Source organism: Apis cerana, linkage group LG12 (assembly GCF_029169275.1).
Source record: "Apis cerana isolate GH-2021 linkage group LG12, AcerK_1.0, whole genome shotgun sequence".
Classification (NCBI taxonomy): Eukaryota; Metazoa; Arthropoda; class Insecta; order Hymenoptera; family Apidae; genus Apis; species Apis cerana.
This window is the reverse complement of record NC_083863.1, coordinates 5,224,550-5,243,977: the sequence shown is the minus strand read 5'-3', so window position 1 is coordinate 5,243,977 and position 19,428 is coordinate 5,224,550. Positions and strand designations below refer to the sequence as shown.

General features: G+C 42.4%; 1 protein-coding gene across 5 annotated transcripts in view; it reads right to left on the bottom strand.

Moving 5' to 3' along the window:
* Positions 1-19,428, bottom strand: part of LOC107995488 (mucin-5AC) — a 266,993-nt gene that overhangs the window by 115,633 nt on the left and 131,932 nt on the right. For 2 of the 5 annotated variants that reach the window (XM_062082697.1, XM_062082701.1), the window contains one exon: positions 17,273-17,325. The exons of 2 other annotated variants lie outside the window; for them this stretch is intronic. The gene's annotated coding sequence lies outside the window, so the exon portion shown is untranslated. Of the gene's footprint in view, positions 1-874; positions 1,067-17,272; positions 17,326-19,428 lie in introns of all 5 variants that reach the window. One more of the 5 variants, XM_062082700.1, reaches the window with a different exon arrangement.

Below are 19,428 nucleotides of genomic sequence, written 5' to 3'. Positions count from 1 at the left end.
CGACGGGTTCGTTGTATCTCGTTGATTCGTGTGATGAATCGTTGCTTTCGAGTTGTCAACTTTCTTTTTGGATGAGCAAAGGTACGTTTAATTAATTAATCGTACATCTGTAATACATTTTCAGTTAAATAAAGCAAAAGAGATTAAATGGGAGTTAAAATTCGACACAGAGGGATCGCGATGATAATCGAACATGTATCCAAAATAATTTTTAAACAATCGTTACGATGTTCTCGAGGATGTGGACGCACTCAAACGGAATCAAGATGTAAGATTAAGATACCTCGACATCGCTGACAGATGAAATACGTAATCTGTACACGTATGATGAATCGATCGAGGGGAAATGGTTTTCAGGGTATCCTCCTACTTAGGGAACGACGCCCTAGGTCACTGGGTCGAATCGAACGTCTGAACAAGGTGAACATATCGATCGTAGAACGGCGACCCACTAAGAAGAGTTCTGTTCTAGCGCAGAGTGAAACGATGCATCGACGATTACGGCGTTGCAGCTGCATTGATCTCCCGATCAATTGGATTCATATAATTATGTAGTAAGTTTAGAATCACTTTTTTAATTACATCGAATTATCGAGAAATTAAATAAAATGATTGCATATAGTGGAATTGATCGGCTTGATTATCAAATACTAATCCAAACTTTTGATAATGTGTATATATATATTTTCATTTCAAACGCACGAAGATTGTTGTGTCTATTTCCGATCATAAATCTCACGGCGTATTTTTAAAAACATATACGTATCTAACGACCACAAGAGACAAGTGTCCCCACTCGAGTCTCCAAACTCTAAACTCACATAATTACCGTAATATAAATAAACAAACCGAACCTCGGTATATAAATACATACCCAGGCAAAGGAAGGGACATTTCGATAAGAGGCTCGAATAGTAGACTCGTGCTCTTTGAATCGAGCAAAACTCTCGTCAGGATATAAAACTCTTTTCTCCATCCACAGCGTTCTTCCGTCAGCGTTGCCCAATAAACGGCCTCTTTGTATCCTCTTCCACAAAGAAGAAGCACAGGTCACGAAAGTGCATACCTACAAACGAAACGGGCGAAGTTTCTCAAAAAACAAGTAAGCAACTATATAAAATGGGGTATCTGTTCCTCGAGGAAGAGGATTGTTGTTGGTAAAAGGGACAAAGGTTTCGGGGTGCTCGATGCGATTCCTATCAAGGTGTTTCTGGTGGTAGAAGGCACCAGGTTCTCGAGAGCAGAAACCAATTAAACGAGGTTCCAGGGTTATCCTCTAACACACCTCTTTCCCCTCACCTCATCCACGTGGAGAGGAGAGAGGCGAAATATGTCTCTCCTTAATTCTTTTCTGTTCGATTTCCCGATTTTATTATATTTATCCGTTTTAACTCGACTCTTAAATTTAAACTTAGTTCCAGAAGAAGGAACTCTCAGTGCGTAAAAGGTATCAGAGATTGTAGAAGAGAGGATACCGAAGAGTTGCACTTTTATTTTAGGCTCCATCCTCGAAGGATCCTCGTCGTTTTGGGACCTTTCAAAAGTGTCTTCCTCGGGATTTTTTCCATCCACGATCTTCGTAGGCAACAGAAAGTTCGGTAAGTCTCATGTAACAAATGATACACACGTGGTGGAAAATTGTTTTCTTCTCAACTTTCACGCTTACTTTTCACCGTATCCACATTTTTACAGGCGTCCTTTTTGTCCGTCGCACGATTACGCAACGCGTAACCCTCGTTAAGCCGTCCGCAATTTCGCATACGATTTCGCCGATTCTGAGACGACAGCCAGAGCTCCTTTCACCATTCTTTCCTCCGGCACGGAACGGTAGACAACCTGCTCGGCCAACATGTCGAAGGTCGACGCGAAGGCAGGCGGTGGCAGTAAAGTGTTTGCTGAATTTTATCAAATGAAGCGATTGAAGCGTACATTTGCCCGTTTAACGAGGAGACGTTGTGAAACGTCGTATTTTGTTTTTACTTGGAGAAATGTTTAGCATGGATCCTCGAGGAAATTGAAGGAAGCAAGAGATTTCAGTTGAGAGGTTCTCCTAATTTTTAAGTAGGTACTTAGCCCTTTGAAAACGGGGAAATTCGAAGCTGAACGGTCCGTGATTTACCGAGGCAAACGTTCAAACAAGTTCGTTTCGCATTGCACGACGTAGCAAGGCAGTGATTATTCAATTTATAAATTACACTTTATAAATATTTTCCAGCGAAGATGCATCTTAAATGTTTTTTTGCAAAATCTCTGGATAACGAGGATCACACTGCGAGTATATCTCGCCATAGTTTCGTCGAAAGAAATTCTGTTCGAGCAAGGTTGAAAAGCTGCGCAACAAATTACCGAAACGGGAAGAGAGAGGGGAATAGAAGCTAGCTTCCAATCTCTCGGAAGAAAGATTTTTCCGGAGAGAAAATCGTCGTATTAAGTTGCGTGTCGTCGCGACGAAAAATCGTCGAGTGGATTCACAAGGATTCCGCGTTTACGAGCAACGGTTCCCATTTCCGCGGCCACGAAACCGAATATACGCGGGGAAAACTCGCGACAGGAAAGGTTTCGCCCGTTACCCGTTCAATTTCCGCGCGACGTTTCAATTTCTCCCGTCCACGCCTCCTCTCCCTCGTCCACAACCCCCTCTGTGGGCTATTCAACCCTGTGCCGTGCTCGGGGATCAATCCACGACCCGGCCATTTTTCGGATCGAACAACATTCTGTGACCATGTTGCGAAACGAGTTGTTACGATTAGAATTAAGGGAGGGAGAGCTTTCTTTTAATCTTGCCAAGCAAGTGGAAAAATTGTGCGTGCTCTTCAATAGTAGTTGAATTTTATTTCACGTACGAATAATAGTCTTGATGGGATACTGTGAGTATTTCTTTCGAGTAAAAAATAATAAGAGAAATAAGAAAAAGAAAGCATTGGAGCATTGAACGAGAGAGGGAAGAAACGAAGGAAGAAGGAACGTCATAACTCGTCGTAACGACGACAATATGGAAGATAAGAGATTGCTCGAGTTAACAAAGCCAGTCGTTGTTTACTATCGTCCGATGGCCGGTTGCCATTGTGCACCGTGTAAAACTTTAAAACTAGATCCGCGATTTTCGCCAAAGCTATCCGCCTCCGTTGATTAAAATTGCTCCTTGCGGGATCCTGGCCGATCCGGAGTGGTTGCAAGAATACTTTCGTCCTCTTTGTTTCGCGTGGAAATGGCCGATAGACAGAAATCGATTCTTTCCACGCGCGCCAATTCAATTGAATCGCAGTCTGCACATTGCTACAATACTCATAAATATCGTTGTTCAGCAGGAAATGTGTAGCTGAAGAAAAGTTGAAGAGATTGCAACGAAGAAGAATTCCATTTTTAAGGTGCTAGATCCTTGGATTCTGTCACATTTCTGCAATCTTTTGAACGAAGAATTATTTATTACGTGTTATTATTCTGAAACTGGTTTTTTTTTTAGTAGTTGGAGATATCGAGGATGCAATTGGTTTAATACGACGAAATATTTAGTCCTGTTTGATTAAATAAATAAATGAAGAATCGAAAATTTTTCGAAAAAAGAAAATGATACTCATTACTTGATTATTTTAATAAATAATAGGTAAGTACGTACGTATTTTGTCGATTAAGATCTTTCTAAAATAATTTTACTAGGCAACAACAAAGCATCAACGAACCTAAAACCGTCTATTTACAGCATTCCTTCCAGCCATTGACGCAGCTCGTTAACGCAAACTCAAGGGGTTTCAACTATCATTTTCCATATTACATTTCAATTTTAACCGTCCATTTTGGTATTCAGAATCGCCCGTTTAAGCTAACTAGCCCCGTTTCAGCTTTCAACAACTCATCCTTCACTCCAAGGCTTAATGCACCAAATACCTTGGTCGACCATAAACGAAACTTCGAAACCTCGATCCAAGTTCCACCCCAAGTAAAGCCCTTATGCATGATGCAGACAAGCGATAGTGCATCGCTCGCTACCCTGCCTTGGGGGTGGATTTATGTTTCTATCAAATTTTTCACCCCAGAATTCTCAAATAGTTTTCCAAACTCCCCGTTTAAATATTAAACAATACGTAGTTCCGTTTAAAATTTATTTGTATACACAGAGAAAAAGTTGAATATAATAATTAACAAACAATATCACTCTTCGCAATACGAGTTCAAGAATGTAAATGCGAATGTAGAGAAAAATTATTCGAAAGCCTTTTTCTGCATAAATGGAAACTGCGCAGGGAGCAAACCTGCATCTCTAGACATCACGGAATTGTGTGTACAGGTGAGAATGTAGATTAGATCCTTGTGCAGAAAGGGAAAATGGAGGATGGTTGGGTTTTAAGGCCAATACAATAAGCTCGAGTAATCGTTCTCGCTGGAAAGCAACAGCTTGTTCGAGCATGGGTTCGTCGAGTGATTCTCTGGAAAACAGAGAGGTAAATTCTAAGTATCTATACTTTCTTATTATAGAAGATATAGAGAAAAAGATAACCCAGAATTTGATCCAGTTCCTTCAACAGGTTCCTTGCCGGCGAATCTAATATTTGAAAATGGTTATGTCGCCTGTATCAGGGATTAGCGTTCGACGAATTCGATGATAAGGCTCTCCCCTCCCCAATGGTAATCTTCCAATGATAATTTCATTATCAGAGCAAATTGAAACGCGATGTGCCCGAGTAACGCTCGATGGAAAGACACCGTGCCATGCCACGAGTCACCAATTTTTCCCATCAGGGCCACGATTCGAGTTCGAGTATAATAATAGGGCGCGAGCACGCAGGGGTCGATGTGGATAACAAATGTGTGGAAAGATTTTCACAGAGTTCAGAATCCGGGTGGATCCCCGTTGTTGTGATAAGTGGAACCGGATGAAGAAACGAGAAACGAATATAAGCAAAGAAATGTTTCGATCGTTCCTTTTTTGAGCTTCTCTTTCCAGGATATAATGTTCGCGAAATCGATCCCTTGAATTAAATTATTCGAACGAGGGATTATCGTGAAAATACATCACAAAATCGTGAAAAGAAGGTAATAATTAATCGATTTAAAAAAAAAACTGTTAAATAATTCACAACGACTCGCGTGTTATCGCACACGATCTATGACGAGGCTGAAATATGCATCGAGGAATACGTGACGGAAATTTATCCGTAGATGAGAGAAATCGAGCTAGCTAGGCTCTCTCGACGAGCAGGAAACCGGAGACGGGGTTCTCGAATTGTGTCACGATTATCACTTGTTGAAACCAACTACGTAATCGGAGAATCGGTAGGATAAATGTTGCCAAGATTAAAATTAATAAATCTAAAATATAAAATTCATCTCGTGTAGGCTCCCGTTTATTTTTCTTTCCGCGATAATTATTTTGCATCGTCGATGATTCATACGAGAGCTTTGGTCAGAGAAAATAAAAAAAAAAATTATCGAATCAATTGATCTCTGGATGGAATCGTCGTCGATTCGCATCAGATTTCAGTTCGATTGGGAAAGGAAAGCGAGAGTTTCACGCGCGATTCGAAGCCACGTAAGATCGTTTTACCCTTGCCTTTACCCTAATACAGGGACCCGCACAACACGTGTGCATGAAACCATCCACGCGAGGGAAGCAGCAATCCGCCTCTTGAATCGTACACGCGCGGACAGTGTCACGGATAACGGCGATAATTCCCTGCCCGGGACTGCTGGAATCCGGCCGAGAAACTTGGAAGACAAATAACGGGTGAGCGACAATTTTGTTAATGCGAAACGAAGTATGGTGAAGCTTGAAAATTGATGCCAAGATCTGTGGTACGGTAAATCGATACCTGCATCTAGCGCCCCTGTTCTTTTTCTCTTTCTTTTCGGCCTGTTTTGCTGCGAGACCTTTCCAATTACGCCAGGAGAGTGTAGGCAAATTATAATAAAACAGGAAATGATGGCGTTTGTGAAATAGCTCATAAATTCTATCGATAAAATAGAGAAATTGTCGAGAGAATTTTATATCGTTACGACGGAAGACGGAGTACTCTTACGTGGTTGCGAAAAAAATAATGGATACGGCAGTTGGCAAGAAATCGCAATAAAATTTCGACTGACGCTATATATAAATAACATTTATCGTTCAGCTTGTTATTAAAGGAAGATCGACGTACTCTTGGAACCAGGATTCAAACAATTAGGTCGTGGCACGAAGGAGGAATCCCTTGGAAGCGACGAACAAAGCTATGCAACGAGGTTTCTCCGGAGTAGCTTCTACATTAGCTATTAGCTTAAGGCTAACGGAAGGTCGGTCGTCCAACAGGATTATCTATGCTGCGCACCGAGATCCGTGGAAAAAGAGAAAGGTGGCTCTCGTACGGTTTGCTGGAATTACTACTACAGGATATGTCCCACTTAAGTCGAGCATCTTGCACGCCTGGGTCCCGCTTTCAAGGCAGAAAAAAGGAATTCGTTTCGAAACAGATCCACGTTTTCCTATTGTTTCGGATATCGTGAGAGTTTGATTAAATTAGCCGAGAACGAGGGATATGTGAGCATCAATCGCTGTTTAATCTTTTATTATCGCGTTTCTACGTGGAGCAAGCATCCGTAATCTGTTTTAATTTTAATTTACCGCGAGTCTCGTTTCCTACACGATGTTCGTCACTTTCGATTTCCGGATAATTGGCTTCGAGTTGAAAATCCGAGCGGTGTTAATTAAACAGTTGATGATCATTGTGCCGATATTATATTAAAATTATCGCGATGAATACACGTCGGATTTCGGTTAAGAAGCTTTTCGAAAATGTGAATATCATACAATGCTTTTCCACGCCACGTTCCGAGATTACACGTGCGATCGAACAGCGTCAGAAACGTATTGTAAAAAATGAATATGAAACAAAATGATAATAGCTTCGTATCGTTTGGGACGATTGATCGATCGACTTTCAAATAAAAAATGGCGAAACTTGGATAATCCCAAATTGTTCCCGAATGAGTCAATTGGAACGATATTTGTGAAATAATTCTTTGTTATTGCGATTTATCGATAAACACGTTTTCTTTCTTTCGAATCGTAAACACCGATAACTCTCGCATCGCTTCGTCAGCAATCTAGAAGAAAAAGAAGGAAAATAATAATAACAGAGTAGACTGTTTCGCAATATCTGCTCGTCGGTTTCATAATTTTATCGCGACACGTCGCTACATTTAAAAAGATAGCAATGCAAATAAGCATAATTTAAAAAAAAAAAGATTCGTTTTTCGAAGATTAGATCCCGAGATGCGAACAGTTAAACGGTTGATTTACCCCTATCACGAGCTTCCCAAAAGTTGCCCCCCTCCCCCACGTTTGTCCCTACAGTGGTACCATTAAAACCGACAAAACCAGATTTCCAACTGAAACGCGTGCCAAGAGTACACGCTATAACTAAACTCGCCGCGAGCAAATACGTTTAAACTTCGCTTCCCTAAGTCGGTTGAAAACCAGCCCGGGAATAAAATTCTCCGACTATTCGCGACGGCGATGTACAAATATTGTCGAACCATCGAAATTCTAACCGTCCCATTGTCGCAACAACGCGTCCCTTACTCCTACAGTATTCAAATATATATTTGAAACGACTATTTATTTATATATTTCGAGAGACGTAGCGAATAAAAAAGAGAATAAAATAAAAATTGTCGTTTCAACAACTCCGTGATAATGATAATAATCCCTCGCAATTATTCCCGCATGAAACGTGCCCGCATAAATTGAAAGAAGAAGAAGAAGAGCAGGTGCAGCGAATTCCGCAATTCCAGAAAATTTTTCTTGGACAGAGAGGAGACAGAGATATCTCCTATCTTCGAGTACGCACGCATAGGTGACACGCACGTGCAACAGAAGCAATTATGCGCCACGGCAATGATGATGTGTCGTGACAAGTGTGACTTCTCCTTTCGAGTTTTCAACATTCTCTCGGTGATGGACTCTGCTTTCTCAACAATTAATACAAGAGCGTTGAGATTAGGAGCGATTGAATTAAAAATCTGTATTGGAACAACCGAAATGCGATAAACAAACAAACAGTCGAGAGATAAAGCGAATCGAGGCGGAGCTATCAAGGATCGATCTGTCAAACTGAATTCTATCTATCGTTGGATCGAATCGGAAAACATTGGACGAAATCAAAAGACGGCGACAAATGCACAATCGTGTCAATCGATCAAAAGTTGGGAGAACGAGAATACTCTTAAACTGGGAACACGCTTGGGAAATAAAATTTCTCTAGAGAAATATTTCGCGATCTGTCGAGGACGATATAATTCGCAGCGGGGGATCTCTAGTAATTATTTTTTCTAAATAATAATAAAAAAGAAATGGATGTACTCCTTTCTTTTTTGCAGATTGAAGGATAAAGAGAGCGAAAGAGAGAAAAAAGGACGCCTATTTTTATGATCTTCCCTTTTACCGAATTGCAGCTGCGTTAAAACAATTGAACGAGCGTCTAAAGAAAAACGTTACCTTTCACCAGAGTTTACGATGCGAAAAACTATTCGCGCACGCTATTACAAGTAGACCGGTGTAACATATCGCCTCGTCTCCTCTTCCATTTTCCTTTTCTTTCAACAATCCTCGATATACGACTTTTAGCAATCTTTAGTTGATCTAATTAAATTCATCGAAAAATTATGCCCACTGATTGAAAATCGATTCTTCAAATTCGAACGGCATTTCCATACCTTAAAGGAATCCATACGATACACAAGTTTGCACAAATACGAATAAAACGAACGCAACACGTTTCACATCGGCATCTCATCCTCTGCCGCTCTGCATTTGGACAACGCGGGACAAATCTCGTCGCTCTCATCACGTTTTACATTTGCCACAGGAGAGATCCTTTCGAGGCTCGTGCGTTCGTTCGAAACGGTCGCCGCTCGAATGATGCAACGCTATATTCACCGGCGAGCGACAATGGGCGGTTGGTAATCGTCGCTGGAATATTCATGAATAGCGAACACGACCACGAAGACGATGAAGGGGGGAGGAAAAAAAGAAGGAAGAAAGGAAAAGAGGAGGAGGAGGAGCGAAAGAAATCCGATAAAAAGCGGGTATCGGACGATTCCGTCGTCGTTTGTGCGATTATGACTCGTGGCGCGTTCGTTCGCGCGATGATGGAGGAAAAAATTGAAGGGGAAATCCTTGCGTTTGGAGAAAAAATCGTCGTGATGGAAAGAGAGGCGATCGATAGATACGGAGATCCAATTTATCCTCAGCAACGATATGATACGTGAAATACAAGTTAGGATAATAATCGAGAAACTTACTCGCGAGGAAAAACAATCTGTACAAATCTTTCGATTAAATCTTTCCTTCCCTTAAGCTTTGTTTAAGAAATTCCTCGAAAAGAAAATCGATGAAAAGAGAACGGAAGAATCGAAGGCGATCCTCCTCCGAAGCGAAGCGGAGGAATCTCTCACGGAAATATAACGGTAAACTACGGGAGCCGGTGCCCGTTCCACGCATACCGCGCTGCGTGCAATCCACTTCCTCTGCTTCTTATTATATTTCTGAATTCCGCTCGAGAGCTATTTGGAAGAAATCGACGAGGAAAGAGAGGGAGAAAAAAAAAAGAGAAAAAGAAAACGACACTTCATTAAATTAATATCGACTGGCCCCCCTAATTGGGCCAACCAATTAGCGAATTAAACCCTCTTCGAAGGGTTTGACCCAAGGGGATGGAAGGATTTGCCGCCGCTTTGCAAAACTTTTGTAATCCCTACTTTTCCAACTAGAACGGGAAACTAAAACGAGAAGTGTTTGTCTAGTAACAACACGCTTGTCCCTCCACCTCCCCTTCTTTTTTTCTCCTTCTTGTTTTTTTTTTTTCGTTCCACTCGTAATACCCGTCGTCGGATGAAACGGATATTTGAATAAAGAAGCAACGAAACGATATGCAAATTAGATTAAAATGCAGAGGGACCAGCGATGATGTTTCACGGCTTATCGCTCGCAGGAAACATTTATTTCGCGAAATTAGAGCGAGCAGCATTGCGCCAAAGCCGATTTGGAGCATCTTCGAGCGTGAATCCAATTACGTCCACTTTTATTTACAAGCGGAATGCAATCGATCGATCTCTTTATCCTCGCGATATCTATTTTTGTAAATAACTATCTGTTCTTTGTTTGTACCCAGAAACGGAATACTCCTAACAACGTTATTCGTTAATTTTTTATCCTGGAAAAATATGAATGAAAGAAGGGCACGTATAATGCCAATAATTATTTCTATAATCTACAAACGCGTTGAATAAATAAATCTCGTTATATGTTTGAATTATTTATTTGAATTAAAAAACAAACAAACTCGAATACACCAATTACGAGATTAAAATAAAAATTTCCTGTCATTAAACATGATCGAACCACCGTCGTCTAAGAAAACCCGCGAAAACTCTTTCGTCCCGGATTGAAGGTAATTTTCGCCGAGGCGTTTGTCGACAAGATGCCACGAAAAATGGGAGACCAAGGTTTTATTAACCTCGAACGTCGTCTCGAGGATGGCCAGAGGATAGTCGAACAAGGGAGGAGGAAGGGGATTGCTTGGGTACTACTTCCTAGCTCAATTTCAGCTCAATTACCGTAACCAACCTCTTTATTATTTCTACCAGCTGTTTGCTCTTTTCCCTCGGAACACAATTTTTCCCATCCTTAAAAACCTCGGCCACGATCCGCGGCGCGCCAATTTCCCCATTCTTCTCCCATTTCCTTCCTCTCTCTCTCCCTCCCTCTTTCCTTTAATTCCATATATCCCCAATATTCGCGCCGTGGAAATTGGACATTCGATAGCGACCGCAATAGCTCGAATTACGAGTAAAATTCAGCCTTGCCACGAGTGGGTGTTGGACACGTTTTTTCCCGATCGGGGCTGAAATTCGAACGAGCCACTCGAAAGCCTTCGACTCGTTCGAGGTCCGATAAAAGGTCGCGGTAAAATTAGCGCGTACTTCATTCAAATGTCACTGGTGCTCACCTTGGGAGGCATCTTTGAATCCTAGGAAACGGTCGTCTTTTTTTTTCAAAATTGCAAATTCCAATTATCTCGTCTATATTCCAAAAGTGAAAGAGAATGCGAGGGAAAAACGTCTCGATCTACCGTTCAATGCGAATTAACGTTTCGATAAATATCGATTGATCGTTTGTTGATGACCCGTTTTCGATGACGAATAATCGCTCGCGCAATTTTTGAAAAGAGGAAGAAGAAGAAATAACGAGAAAAATCTCAGGATCCGTGCAATTTTAACGGACCTCTTTTTCTCAAGGAACGTTCCAGCAATGGCTGTAGAAAGTGGAGAGAGAGAGAGGAAGGAGCGCGTGGAATAGACGAGAGGAGAACGAACCACGCGATTTCACGTGGGTATAACGCACACACACACACAGCAGTGCATACAGTAGCTCGGGAAAGTACATGCACTGTCTTGCAGAAAAATTTTAACCAGCCCGAAAATCCTGCTTTTGATACAAGTTTGCGTGCGCGTAGAGCATAATGGATTATATAAATGGGCAATTTCTTTTTTCAACGGGGTAGGAAATTTCAACTTCCGTTCATTCTCCGACGCGAAAGAGCTTACCTTTGAAATTCGTCCAAGCGATATATCCCCCAAGGAAAATTATCCTTCGTATCTTTCGATCGTAAGATTTTCATTTCCACGCAAAATTTTTACGAGCGATCCAAAGAAAAGTTTTTACTTTTCCAGAAAATTGCAAATCACGAGTATCCTTCTTCTCTTGAACAGTTTTTATTATTTACAGGGACCGGTCGAATACTTTCGCGAGCCACTGTACGCGAACGCGGGGCTCGTGCCGACCCCATTCCACCGAGATACCTCGAGGCCCGCCACCGAGGCCTTCTTTCAAGCCTTTCCAAGGTTGCTGCATTCGATTAGACGGTTATAATGCCGGCACGGCCACGGCACAATGGCTCCGTAACAGTTGTGAACGGCGTGGTGGGGGGAAGGAGGGGGGCTTTGATCTCGATCCGATTTTCGTCTCCACGACAGCAGTTCCACGAGCACGATGGAACAGAGCGTGGATCCATTAGGGATCCGTTTAAAAGAGGCCCCCTTTGTTCCGATAAATACTCGTTATTCGCGTATTGCCTTTCATTGTTCCGTACGAATTAACGCTCGTTATAACGGGGAGCCTCGTGATTTCCGGCTGGAAGGTGGAACAGATTTTTTTCTTTCTCTCTCTTTCTCCCTCTTCTCTTTTTCTCGAAAATTAGTCACGTAGATAATGGCATTGCGCCACACTGTTCTCCTCGTAGAAACGCGGTTTTTCCAAAACATCCCCTCGAAAAGGTGTTTCGAGATTTATCGTATCCCACGATTTTTTCGAAAGGTAATTCGAGTAATTTGCTTCTCCACACAATTTATTTACACATTCGAATATAAATGCAGCCTGTTAGAAAAATTAACGTGGCGCAAAGTGAGACAGTTATTATAGTTTAATATATGAAATTGAGCAGGTTTTTTTAAAAGATTCTCGCGCGGTAATTATTATCGAGACAATTTCTGTTTGCTTGGGGGGGAGGGAGAAAAATTGAAACTTTCAAATGCAATCAACACGTCCACCCTTCACGGGAGTCGGACATTTTCCAGGGAGATGAATCAGAACGAGTATCGTAATTTTCCGCGACGTTCGACGTGGAAAAACATATGCAATTAAAAATACACGCGAATCGTGTAAACAGGAGGATTTAAAAGCGCGTAGAAGCCTATCCTATACGAGGCTTTCATGTTTTATTCATCCGGCATGTTTAAATAATGGCTCGCCCGAGTTCAATTTATTCGGCCGATGCGCGGAAAAACATACTGTTATTGTTGCTCCCAGCTCGATGCCAATCGATTCGAAGGCATCCCCGCTGACAAATTTCTCGCATATCTGGCCGATAGGCAAGCTAATTCGCAATCATCCGCGCCGATTCACGTGGGAGCACGGTGCGCCTAGTGAGAGTAGACGATTGAAAACCGGTTTCTCCTCGCTTTCAGACCGAGTAATTTCGTTAGTTCGTCCTCCTCCTCCTCCTCCTCTCTCTCTCTCTCGCTCACTCTTTTTCCCCCCGCACACACAGTCGAAGGAGAAAGCCGTCCCACGACTCTGTACGCGACTGTACACGCTTTAAAGTACGCAGCGTCGTTTTGAAATTTTCACAGAACAGAAGAAGAATCGTCGATCGATCGACGCGTTCTCGAAGAAATTTGAGAGAAAGAGAAGGAGACGAAAGTGAAACTGTTCGAGAGCTCGCAACTTCCTTCTTTTCATCATCATCGAGCCAAGATTCAATTTTCACGTTTAAGGGGCGAAGTTCGGTGTTTTCAATGGATCGTTTTCGCCCCGCAAATTTTATAATCGATAATTACGCGGCCGTGGAAGCATTACAGGGTTTTCTTCGCCATTAGGGGGAACCCTATCCAGTCGCGAGTTTGATACTCGACCATCGATCCGGCCAAGTAGATCGTTTTCGCTTATATCAAGTTTCCCTGATATCCGAAGAGTCGATCGGCCAGATAGTTAGTCTCATTATGGAAACTGCACGCTCTTAGAGGGAGAGAGAGAGAGAGAGAGAAATTTGTTTGACCAATCTAATTGATACGTTGATAGAGGACAAGTCAGAAGAGAAATATAAATTGAACGAAGAACGAGGGGGAAAAATCGCAGCTTTTTAAATTACGAGCGTATTAATTTTTGTTATCGAACGCGCTATGAATTTAGATTAAGAATGATGGAAAAATCGTTTCGTTGGGAAATTTCTTATTAGAAAATTTTGTTTGAAAAGTGGATGGATGATATCGTGTTGATTAAAAATAACCGTGTCAACTATGGGAACGTGATTGAATCGAAAGTGATTGGAAATTCTTCGAAGATGGAAAATTTCGAAAAAAAGAACGACGATGCGGTCGAAAGTGAATGTTATTGTATCAATTAAAAATAACCGTGTTACGTGTGTCTCTTTGAACGGGTCACGGAAATCCAATCAAAAAAAAAAAGAAACGACGGAAAAATTGGATACTCTAGAAATTGTTCGAAAAAAAAAATTTTTTTCCAAACTATACACCGACTGAGTACGAGTATTATTGAGTTAATTAAAATTAATCGTGTTCCGTCATATTTCTTTGAAACACCGTGGAATGCAATTCTATGGAATCGAATGAAAATCAATGGAAAAACCTCGAAACTAGAAAATGTCGATACCGTGCGCAATATCAATTTGCGCCAATTAAAAGACAATCGTGTTTCATGATTTAATCAAAATGGAAAATAGGAAAACCGTGGTGGAAAATTCTAAAATTATGCGACTGAACGTCCACCAATATTGAATTAATTAAAATCAACCGTGTTTCACTCGAAATTTCACTGGGATCGAATCGAAAAAAAAAAAAGAAACTCGAGATTAGAAAATTGTCCTCCAAACCAACCAAAATTTCTCTTACTCCATTATATATGCTCGATTATTAATGCACGAGTACAAACAACGATCTGTTTACCAAAAATCGATATCCCTCGATCCTCGATCCTCCTATATAACGACAATTGATGGACGAACGCGACAAGAAGAGGAGAAAAAAAAAAGGAAGAATAGGTGATCCGGTTCCCATGGACCCTAATTAGAAAATTGCGGAGATGGGGAGGAGAAAATTTGGCGAGCTCGAGGCATCGATTCGATGCTCGCCTGGGGAATTTGGGGAACGCCCACGCGAGGAAGATTTAATCGAGTGTTCAATTTTCCCGGTCGGGGGGAGGGCGGGGGTCGAGCGGGCGAATCAATAGCCTTATCGCGCAGCCATTGTCAGCGGGAAGAAGGCGGCACACGGCCGGATGTTGGAGCGTCGTCAAAATTTCAAAGTTTATCGGCCCGTGAACGTCACTCCCTCCCCCGCGCGGAGGAGCGCGCGAAGACACGCTGCGCCACCTGCCCTCCCCACCGCTTTGTCATCGGCATCTAATTAATCCCGCTTCTGCACCGAGTCGAGTTTCAAGCTGCTTGTAAACTACTCCAAGGCCCGCCATAATGCTCGCGCCACGACGACAACGTGTCTCCTCTTCGAGGGTTTCACCTTCTCTAGTAGACGCTGCGCGTTTTCATTCTGATTCAATTATATTTCGTGTAGCATTTCTTTGGATAGATAAAAATCGTGTTACGATCGATCGAAGCGAGGAAAGGATCGTGAAGGAGTTTGACGAAGGAAGGAATGATTAAAGTAATTATAAATTTACCAACTCTTACGTGGAAATTGTGTGTTGGAACTCGAGAATCGCTGCAATTTGGGAACCGCGTTCTAAAAAACTTGATTAAAAGGTTATCTCGTTTCGATATTATCGACATCCCATCATCCTCGCAATCTGTTTTCAAATATGATTCATTAATTACGTATCTCAAATCACCCAATAAATAATAAATATTGTCGTTACTACGACAACTGCGAAAGGAATAGAAGAAGGAAAGAAAGAAGATATCCCCGACATGGAGGAGAGCAATAAACAGGTGTAAAGGGTCAACGGTACGTCGTTCGTACGAGGAAGGTATTAATGTTGGAGGAGCACGTGACGGAAACCTGTCGCGCATCGATCGCCGGGGGTACGGAGGGCGTGGAGAAAAAGGCGAAGAAATGACCCTCGACGAGGAAGCGGGATAGCGGAGTGGAATGGATCGTGGGGCGCCTGAAACCCCATCAGACTGTAGCCATGGAGGGGTTCACGCGACACAATAACGAGAGACACGGGCGTGAATGCCCGGGACGCGTGTATTTGAACACGATACGTGTCTCGAGGGCAGAGCTTCTCTCGCTTCTCTCCTCGCACCCTTCCTCCTCTCCTTCCAGCTTTCATACCGATCTCCCTTCGCTTCTCCCTCGCCCTCTCCCTCGTCCTCCTCCAGAATGCGTCGTCGTGGCTAGAGCGCGATTGTGAATGTCGCGGGTATTGAAATTAAGCGCGGGGGACTTGTTAACTCGTTCAGAGTTGTTATCTCGGTGAAATTACTTAGGAGATTCGCTTTTTTACAAAATCAGCTTCTTAATTCGAAATTTGAACGAATATTTATCAGATGTAATACGATATTCTTAGATACTCTCGTTCGAACACATTCGTGTGCTCGATATCGGACAATTTTCGAATTTTCTGATAAAGTCTTTGGGATGTTCATTCTTGAGAATTTAAAATTCAACTTACTGTTCCTCTCTTCTCGCACATATCGAGTAACGAATTTTGGGTTTTGAACGAAGAAAGAAAGGAAGGTTTCCAGACGACCGAAAAACAGACGGAAAAGAATGAGAACCGCGGCCAGCACGAAAGAGGGAGCACCGTACGCCGCGAGGTTCAATGTCCTCGTCCTTAACGGTCGTCATCCTGCCAGTCCTGGTGGTTCTCGTGCATCCGCGGTCGAGACCTCGTGCTCGCTCGCTCGCTCGCTCCTCCGAGTTTCACGATCCTTATCCCCGTACGAAGGACGAGGACGTGGACGCCGAGAAACGTCCAATGAATGAGAATATCGCGCGAATATCCCGCGATATATAACGAAACGTAACGTCTGATTTTCATTCCTCTCACGTATCGCCACATTTTTCCCCTCCCTCATTTCTCCATTGCTGTTCCCTCGAATCTTTTCGGGTGTATTCACTCGTGTTTTAAATACGATTTTTCAAGAAAGTGTTCTTTTTAAGCTCGATCCAAGATATGTTGAGAAATAATTCAATCTTTGGAAAAGAGAATTCGATCGGAATGTATTTCAGGACGAACGAGAAGGAGAGAAATGTTAAACGTATAAATTCGTAGCGTATTATTTCACACGCACGTGTTACGCCCTCGAAAGATTAACGGGGTCTTTTGGTAACGACCTCGAGTAACGTTTACTCGCTTTCGCTCGACTTTCACCATCCACGGCCTCAACCCTATGCTCCTCTCTTTGTCAATGGGATCGCGCGCCATTATTTCGTTTCCGTGTTCTCGTTGGAAATGCGAGAGGGTTCCGCTCACGTCGCTAATTACGAGCAATTTATCCTCCGGCTAAGGTTACGGTTTCTTTCCAACTTTCGGAGCAAAACAGTCGAGCAGGTGGTATTTTTCCATTTTCGGTGAATAAAAAATATATCGCCAATTTTTAATGGGCGATGAGGATGGAGAATGATTCTGAATCACTCGAGTGTAACTTTTTATAGTATTTATATTCGCATTTATACGTTTCGAATTTGTAGAGAATACGTATACGATGATTAAGTGAACAGAATGGAAAAAAAAAAGCAATGTCGTTCGTGACTGACTTACAAATTAATTTGCCCGATGCCAGTCCCATTAATCTTCAATGATGAAACACTTACCTGCAACAAACAGAGAAAGCATCGCATTAATAAATCCGATTAATAATTATTCCAATCTTATTGCATCTTACACGATATATCAATATCGTTTCAAATTAAGAGATATCGTTATTGTATATCCCTCGTCGATATCGAAATCTTGGAAAATACAAACTGCGCGCAAGATATATCTCTTAAAAGGGGGATAGAGGCTATGTATAAAACAGGGTAAAACTTAAGTCGACATCGTTGAGCCAACTAATTTTAGAATAATTTATCCGAGGAGAGATTAAAAAGTGGATAACATGGATGAATTAGAACGTCTTAACAGGCCTGTCGTTGATCCTCTTTTTATTAAACCTCTCACACGCATTGTGAGCAAGGACAAGCTAACGCAAAATTAAAAAGTTTCGTCGCGTTTACATTCTAATAGGATATCCTTCGGCCGGATATCAGAATAGATGGTAGGGGACGTCGAAGGGGACGAAATGGAGATCCCATGGGAGGAGGGGCGCGAAGGAAGGAAGAAGGGTGCCTTCCTACCCCCGGTATTTCCGTGACCACGATAATCCGACAGACTCGAACAAAGTGGCTGAAGGGATAAGAAGACTGAGGAAGGAAGGAAGGAAGGAAGGAAGGAAGGAGCGTGGTGACGAGATGAGAAGCGTTTGAGAGCTGAGGAAAAAATAAGAGACAGATTGAAGCTCGTAGAGAGAAAAGAAAGGGATTACACGCGTTTCGATTCGACGAAACGTCAAATGAACGATCGATACGTGCGATTAAATCGGATCTAAAAAGTAAGAAGTTTGTTTTCATTTCGTGCTGCAATGGAACTGTTCCTTTCTTCGAAAACAATTTCCAATTAAAGTTAAAAATTTTGAAGTTCGTCTCGCGAAAATTTGTATCTCGTTGTATCCATTGATAATTACACCTCGCTTGACCTTGTTTCGTTCGAGAATTTCGACGAACCAACTATGGATTTATCGCCCACGACGAAATAGACGAGGAGAAACGCAATCACCCGTTCCTATTTTACTCCCCGCGCCTCCGTGGAAATACCTTCCACGAAACGGGACATTTCTCTTCGCCCGTTTCACAATTTCTGCTCGCCGTCGCGACGACGATGTTTTCGTACGGCAAGCGTTTTTAAACGGCAACGTCCAATTTTTTCTCTTCCCGAGGACGATCCTTGGAAACTTTATTCGCGTATTTTTCTTTCCTTTCTATCCTGTAAGTAACAAGGAAAAGAAAAGGAAAAAAAAAGAGAGATCTAATAAATATTCCGTGCCCGTATATAAAATCCATTTGATTCTAATTTAATCTAAAACTCCTAATAGGGGGAAAAAAAAAAAAAAAACAAGAAAATTCTCCACTCGGAAAACATTTAGAAAATTGCCTCTAACCTTTAATATCGTTCTCGTTCTCTTCTTCCCTCCCCCTGTTCTCAATTCCGGGCCGGAATGCACGGAATAACACAACGGAGCAACGTCCAAGAAGGAAGCATTTCCAACTCTCGTACCTCCCCCCCAATTCTGGCCCCAAAATTGTTGGCGTTACGTCGCGCAAGATCGTGGAACAATCTTGTCCGCCGTGTGTCGCCGACACGAATCCAACTCTTGCCTCTTGTTCGTTCGTCAGAGTTTATCGCGGCCGAGAATCGTCCCTGACCTCACCAGGCGCGACAAGCTTCCTGCACGATCTCGACGTACACACACACACACTGTACGCGCGCGCACGGTTGGCGATTTCGAAGCGAAACTCCCGGCTTCCTTGCCTCTCTCTCTCTCGGCCGCGTTATCGAACCGCGTTGCCGACAAAGCGGGCCCCTGATTAATGGACGAATGGTGGAGGAAGAAACGAGTCGATAAAATAATAGCTGCTATTTCATCGACGAAAATGCGTCAGTGATTGTTGGATGGGAGAAAATTATTATTGTACACCGATTGTGACGCGGGGATTCGCGCGTAAACAAGCTTGGGTCGATTGAACTCTCAATACGAGAAGAAGAGTTTATAAACGAGGGTCTTATTCGAGTTATGGATATGGATGGACGTTCTAAGAAATTTATCGAGGAGGAAGAGGAGGAGATTTAGAACGGTTGGATTCTGAAAAAGAAAGATCGGA